The sequence below is a fragment of the Gopherus evgoodei genome, unplaced genomic scaffold (genome assembly GCF_007399415.2).
Source record: "Gopherus evgoodei ecotype Sinaloan lineage unplaced genomic scaffold, rGopEvg1_v1.p scaffold_32_arrow_ctg1, whole genome shotgun sequence".
Lineage (NCBI taxonomy): Eukaryota > Metazoa > Chordata > Testudines > Testudinidae > Gopherus > Gopherus evgoodei.
Window position 1 is genome coordinate 4,220,539 of NW_022059994.1, and position 6,485 is coordinate 4,227,023.

Genomic DNA, 6,485 nt, shown 5'->3' on the forward strand with positions numbered 1-6,485 from the left:
GGCAGAGGGCTACTATGCTTTATATTAGGGCTATCAAACGATTTTTAAAAATAACGGATTAATCGCGAGATTTAAAAAATTCGTTGCAGTTTTAATCGAACTATTAAACAATCCTAGAATATCAATGGAAATGTGTTATAAAGATTTTTGGATGTTTTTCTACATTTTCAAATACGCTGATTTCAATTACAATGCAGAATACAAAATGTACAGTGCTCGCTTTATATGATTATATTTTATTACAAATATTTGCACTGTAAAATAAGATAAGCAATCTACAAGTCGAAGCATGAGGGGGCATACAAATGTTTAGTGCATCTGGCACATAAATACCTTAACACCCCGGCTACGAAAGTTCCATGTGAACACCCGTTCTCACTTTCAGGTGACATTGTAAACAAGAAGCAGGCAGCATTATCTCCTGTAAATATAAACAAACTTGTTTCTCTTAGCGATTGGCTGAACAAGAAGTAGGACTGAGTGGACTTGTAGGTGCTAACGTTTTACACTGTTTTGTTTTTGAGTGCCGTTATGTACAAAATAATTCTACATTTGTAAGTTGCACTTTCATGATAAAGAGATCACACAGCAGTGCTTGCACGAGGTGAATCAAAACATACTATTTATGTTGTTTGTCTTTTCTACTATTGATCTATTTGTGATCAGATCAAGTGAGCACTGTACACTTTGTATTCTGTATTGTAACTGAAATCAATATATTTGAAAATGTAGAAAGACATCCAAAAATATTTAGAATACATTTCAATTGGTATTATTGCTATGATTGTTTAACAGTGCGATTAAAACTGATTCATTGTAATTAATTTTATCATCGAGATAATGCAAAACAAATGAATCGCTCGAGTTAACGGCTATTAATTGACAGCCCAACTTTATATGGACTGGCTTTGCATGACTTGGGGGGCTGCTATACTTTATATAGACTGATTCTCTGATTCTTCAAAGGACGTGGGAGAGCATCGCCACTGTGGCAGGAAGCAGATCTGAGACATTTGTCACCAGGGCACTGATGGTGCCAGAGGCTGGCTGGGGATGCACCTGATTGGGGTTAGGGGCTGCTCCCTGCTTCTCTCCAGCAATGACACCTCTGTTTCTTTCCATGCACAACGACCACCTCTTGTGTCACAGGCAGGATCGGCCCTTCTCCCAGCGCTGGCCTCTGCCTTGAATGCTTCAAGAGTGTGAGATGCTCCCCTGTTCTTAGTGTGGAACCCAGGCTCCCAGCTCAGGCTGCGCCCCTGAAACATGAAGGTTAAAGATCTCCTAGGGCCCTGCTCTCACCTCTCCTTGTGCCTGCTGCCCATGGCCCTGGACGGCTCCTGCCCTTCGGAGCCATAGGAGTGGGGAGCACAAGGCAGACATGCCAAGTCCCATGGCACTCCCCGGCCCAAGGGCACTGGCCCCGGAACCAGCAGGAGAAGGGGGAAGAAATGACGGGGCCTGTGATTTGGGCCCTAGACAGGGACTCAGGACAGCTGGATTCAACTTCTGGCTCGTTGTGCAAATCCCTCCATCTTTCTGTACATCAGGTCCCTCATCAGCAAACTTGGGACAACCACCACCCTTCCTTTCGCTGGTTTGTCTGTGCAGCGCCCGGCACATTGGGGCCCTGATCTCAGCTGGGGCAGGGCCTGTCTCTCCCTGTGTGTCTGTGCAGTGCCGGGCACAATGGGGCCCTGATCTCAGCTGGGACAGGGACTGTCTCTCGCTGTGTATCTGTGCAGCGCCGGGCACAACGGATCCCTGATCTCAGCTGGGGCAGAACCTGTCTCTTGCTGTGTGTCTGTGCAGCGCCTGGCACAACGGGGCCCTGATTTCAGCTGGGGCAGGGCCTGTCTCTCCCTGTGTGTCTGTGCAGAGCCCGGCACAATGGGGCCCTGATCTCAGCTGGGGCAGGGACTGTCTCTCGCTATGTGTCTGTGCAGCGCCCAGCACAACGGGTCCCTGATCTCAGCTTGGGCAGAGCCTGTCTCTCTCCCTGCGTGTCTGTGCAGAGCCCGGCACAACGGGGCCCTGATCTCAGCTGGGGCAGGGCCTGTCTCTTGCTGTGTGTCTGTGCAGCGCCTGGCACAACGGGTCCCTGATCTCAGCTGGGGCAGGGCCTGTCTCTTGCTGTGTGTCTGTGCAGCGCCGGGCACAACGGGGCCCTGATCTCAGCTGGAGCCTCCATGAGCTACTGTAAAACAAATAGTCCTAACATCAGGTGTACAGGGAGGGGGCAGGGATCACATCTGGGAACGCTGGCCTAATTGACGAGAGAAACGACACCACTACAATTTGTTCTAAGCCCTTCAAGGATTCCATGCGGGAGGGGCTGAGGGCGGGAAGGGGAATCAGCTCCTGGATCACGGAGCATTCCTTTGCTTTGTGTTTGTGCAGCACCTAGCACCGCAGAGCCCTGAGCCAGAGGAGAGGCTCCCAGGCACTACTCAACATAGACAATAACTAACACTCGTCTGTCTCAACGGAGTATTCCCGTGGGCCTTGCATTGCCTGTGCTCCTCTGAGTTGCCCCATTTCAGGGAACAGTCAGTGAAGAATGCCTAGGATTTGCTAAAAGCTTGTTGTGCTGCTGGTATTAAAACAAGGGGCTGATGCAAACATTTCCCCCCTGGAAACTGGGATGAAACCCATGTCCTCATAAGGAGAGGATTCTAGGGGAGACTGGGAACCAGGACTCCTGGGTTCTATCCACAGCTCTAGGAGGGGAGGGAAGAGGAGGGGAGTCTAGTGGGTTAGAGCCAGAGGGGCTGGAAGTCAGGACTCCTGGATTCCAGCTTGGGGAGGGGATCCTAGTGGTTAGAGCGGGGGAACTGGGGGGTCAGGACTCCCAGGTTCTACCCCCAGCTCTGGGAGGGGAGTGGGGCCTAGTGGGTTACAGCAGGGGGCTGGGAAGCAGGCCTACTGGGGGGCTATTTCACTCCTCATTCTGCCACGGTGGCCACTTCACTTCCACACAGTTTTTCTCCCCCAAGTTTAGGAATGTTTTGTCAGCCCCCAGGTAGGAACTGAAGAGATGTCATTCACTGCGCCAGGACTTTCTTCACCCGCTCTTTGAAGGTCATTTACATCCTTCCCTTCTCTACCTCCCCACTGCGAGACCAGCCCAACTTGTCTTCACCACTGAGAAATGGCAGGTACCACCCACTGCTCTGAAAATCCAAGGCAAGGAGGAATTCAGCCTTACCTTACCATGGAGGAACTGGTGGTAAGGATACGACTATCCTGGGTGGGGCCTGCCCCTTCCGAGATCTCAAGATGTTCCTCCATAGATGTTCACACAGAGGGAAGGCTCTACTGAAACACTGCTTGTGACATTTGGCCTGGAGTTGCCCTGAGAAAGAGGCTTGGACACCTACCTACCTGTGATGAGTAAGAATCGCTGTGGAGAGGTTAGAAGTCTGGAGGGCTGATGGTCTTATTCGCTATATCTTGCCAGCAGCATTCATGCCTCTCGAGTTAGCCTAGCTCGGAAGCAGCTGCCCTGCAAAGGAAAAGCACAAAGAGATCCACTGAGCAGCACGGAGCCATCATGTTAGCAGCTGAGTAGCTGGGCTCAGTGGCTATTGCCGGCACCCTCTTCCAGGCCAGCCAGCTAGAGTTGAAAGCACCCCTGTGCTCATGTGGACGGGACTCAAGTTAGGAGCAAGGTGTGAGTTAACTCTGCAGTGAAGACAAGCCCACCATGGACTGGAGATGGGACCATTCCAAACGGTTACCGTTGAGGTGGTTCAGTACTTCTACGCAGCTATTTCCCTCCCATCCCCAGTCTCGGTGGGGTGGCCATGACCTTGGACTTTCTGCACCTCCCCTTCAGACCCAGCTGCAGGGCCAGAGAACAGTGGGTCCCTCTTCTCCGGTCTGGGGAGACAGGACCAGCCAACCTGGTCTCGGCCATGCAGCAGACCAACCAGGATGGAAACCTATCCCAGCCCAGCAACCAAGGCTGCAAGCATGCCCCAGCCTCCTGATTACGGAGAGGTTGCTGCAGACACATCTCAGGCAGAATCAACCCTGTTATAATCGTGCCAATGTGGGTGTGAGGCTCTAGCGGGGACCTTCATGAAAGATCCCCGAGGATGCAGAAGCAATCAGAGGCAGCATGGTTCTGTGGGTAGAGCAGAGTGCTGGGTTCTGGTCTGCCATTGACCTGCTGTGTGTGACCGTAGGCATGTCACTCTCCTCCCCCAGCCCCACTGTGCCTCAGTTTACCCTCCTACACATTGGCTGTTTAGAATGGAAGCCCTTTAGGACAGGAGCTCACCCAAGAGGGCCCTGATCACCTTTGTATTAGAGGAGCATCACATGCTACCCCTGTTGCTTCAAACACGACAAGTCTTGGTCTCTATCTCGCTTCACAACCGGACCCCTTTGTAAAGCATGAAGGGTTTGGGCTCCATTATCACACATGGACATTGTCACATACCCTTCTCTTCTTCGGGCATGTTACAGTAATTACGTGAGCCAGAGAACCCACCCCACTACTCCCGCCATGGCTGCACAGTGGGCAACTGATCACCCCAAGATAACAAACCAACTAGTTAAGGTACATCTATACAACCCACCAGATAGTAATCAATCTATTGGGGATCGATTTTTGTCTCATCTAGATGCGATAAATCTAACCGCAGATCAACACCCGTACTCCACTTCGGCAGGAGGAGTTAGCAGCATCGACGGGGGAGCCGTGGCAGTCGACTTGCCGCCGCGAGGGTGTCCAGGGAAGTCGAACTAAGATACGACTGCGACAAAGAGTCCTGTGGCACCTTATAGACTAACAGACGTATTGGAGCATGAGCTTTCGTGGGTGAATACCCACTTCTTCAGATGCAGGTATTCACCCACGAAAACTTTTGTTTTCTAATATGTCTGTTAGTCTATAAGGTGCCACAGGACTCTTATCGCTTTTTACAGATCCACACTAACACGGCTACCCCTCTGATACTTAGTGCCAATGAGCACTTGGTCCCTCGAGACAAGATTTATTTCAGCCTTTCTCAACGGGTGTGATGAACTAGGAATGTTCTTAATGTTTTCTCTGAATACTGTGTTGGTGCCTCAGTGTCCCCATGGCAGTTCTTAAGTATCTGGCAGAGCAAAGGGCCAGTGCACCTAAATGCCTGGCACTCTGTCTCCTAGCAACTGCTGGCCTGGGCCCCTCCTCTGCAAAGGTGCCAGCTGAAGGTGTTGGAGACAAAGAGATCAGGTGACCTCATGGCCTGGGAAAGGAGCTGAGCAGAGGAAGAGGGGCTGGAGGGGGTTGTTAGTCTGGAGCTGGCTGGCGACGAGGAATGAAGTGCAGACGTGGGGATCTGGCTCACTGCCCCCCAAGAATGGACCCAGCCAAGGGGTCTGGTTCGCAGTACCTACAAGCTCTGTTTTAGACCCTGTTCCTGTCATCGAATAAACCTCTGTGTTACTGGCTGGCTGAGAGTCATGTCTGACTGCCAAGTGGGGGTGCAGGGCCCTGTGGCTTCCCCGGGACCCCGCCAGGGCGGGCTCACTGTGGGAAGCGCACCGAGGGGCAGAGGATGCCGAATGCTCCAAGGAGAGACCCAGGAGGTGAAGCCGTGTGAGCTTCTTGCCCTGAACAAGTCTGCTCCAAGGGAGAGGAGGCTCCCCAAAGTCCTGACTGGCTTGGTGGGGAGCAGTTCCAGAGCATCGCCCAGTGACTCCGTGACAACAGGTATCCCCATGCCTGATCTTTGCATTTAAACACCATCAGGCTAACGGCCTTGCTGCTCTTCCACCAAATGGTGCAGGGTGGAGACGGAGCCAGTCTTACCCCAGGGCTCTGAAGTGGGGATAGTTGGAGCTGAGGGTGTTCAAAATATGCCACAGTAGGGAGAAGTGTGTACTACAGGACGGTCCTTTCCAGAGAAGGGACATTCAAACCTAGGGCCAAGCAAATGCCACCCTAGGAGCAATTCAAGGTGACGGGGGTGGAGAGCAATGACGTGTCAAGCCGAAAAAGGTCTGGCTTTTATTTTATTCTGGAAAATAGTTTCTGCACCTTGAAGTTTTCTTTCGCAGAACAACATTTGGACATAAAAACAGACTCTCTCTCCCCCCCTCCACCGCAGCCCTCTGCTCAAAATTTCTTCCTTTCCTCCTCCCGTTCCACTGCAAATGGCTTCAAGACTGGTCCAGGCATGTGGTTCCACCTCTCACCACCCCCGTCCACAGGGAAGGGGGCAGCAGGCAGAGAGGGTAATTGTGGACTAATCCCAACCCCTGTAGTAGGGGGAGCAACCACTACGGAAAAGGAAAATGGTTTAAATCAAGCTCCTTGAACAAAGGGTGGGCTTCCATCCCAACCCTCCTCAGTGCAGGCCAGGGCTGCCCGGGGGGTGGGGGGGCAAGTGGGGCAATTTGCCCCAGGCCCTGGGCCCCACAGGGCCCCCCACCCGAGTTTTTCAGGGTTCCGGGAGCAGGGTCCTTCACTCACTCCAAGGGCCCCGGAG

The 6,485-nt window shown here is 52.2% G+C and overlaps 1 pseudogene; it reads right to left on the reverse strand.

Moving 5' to 3' along the window:
• LOC115640913 overlaps positions 1-6,485 on the reverse strand; it is a 41,427-nt pseudogene that overhangs the window by 23,238 nt on the left and 11,704 nt on the right.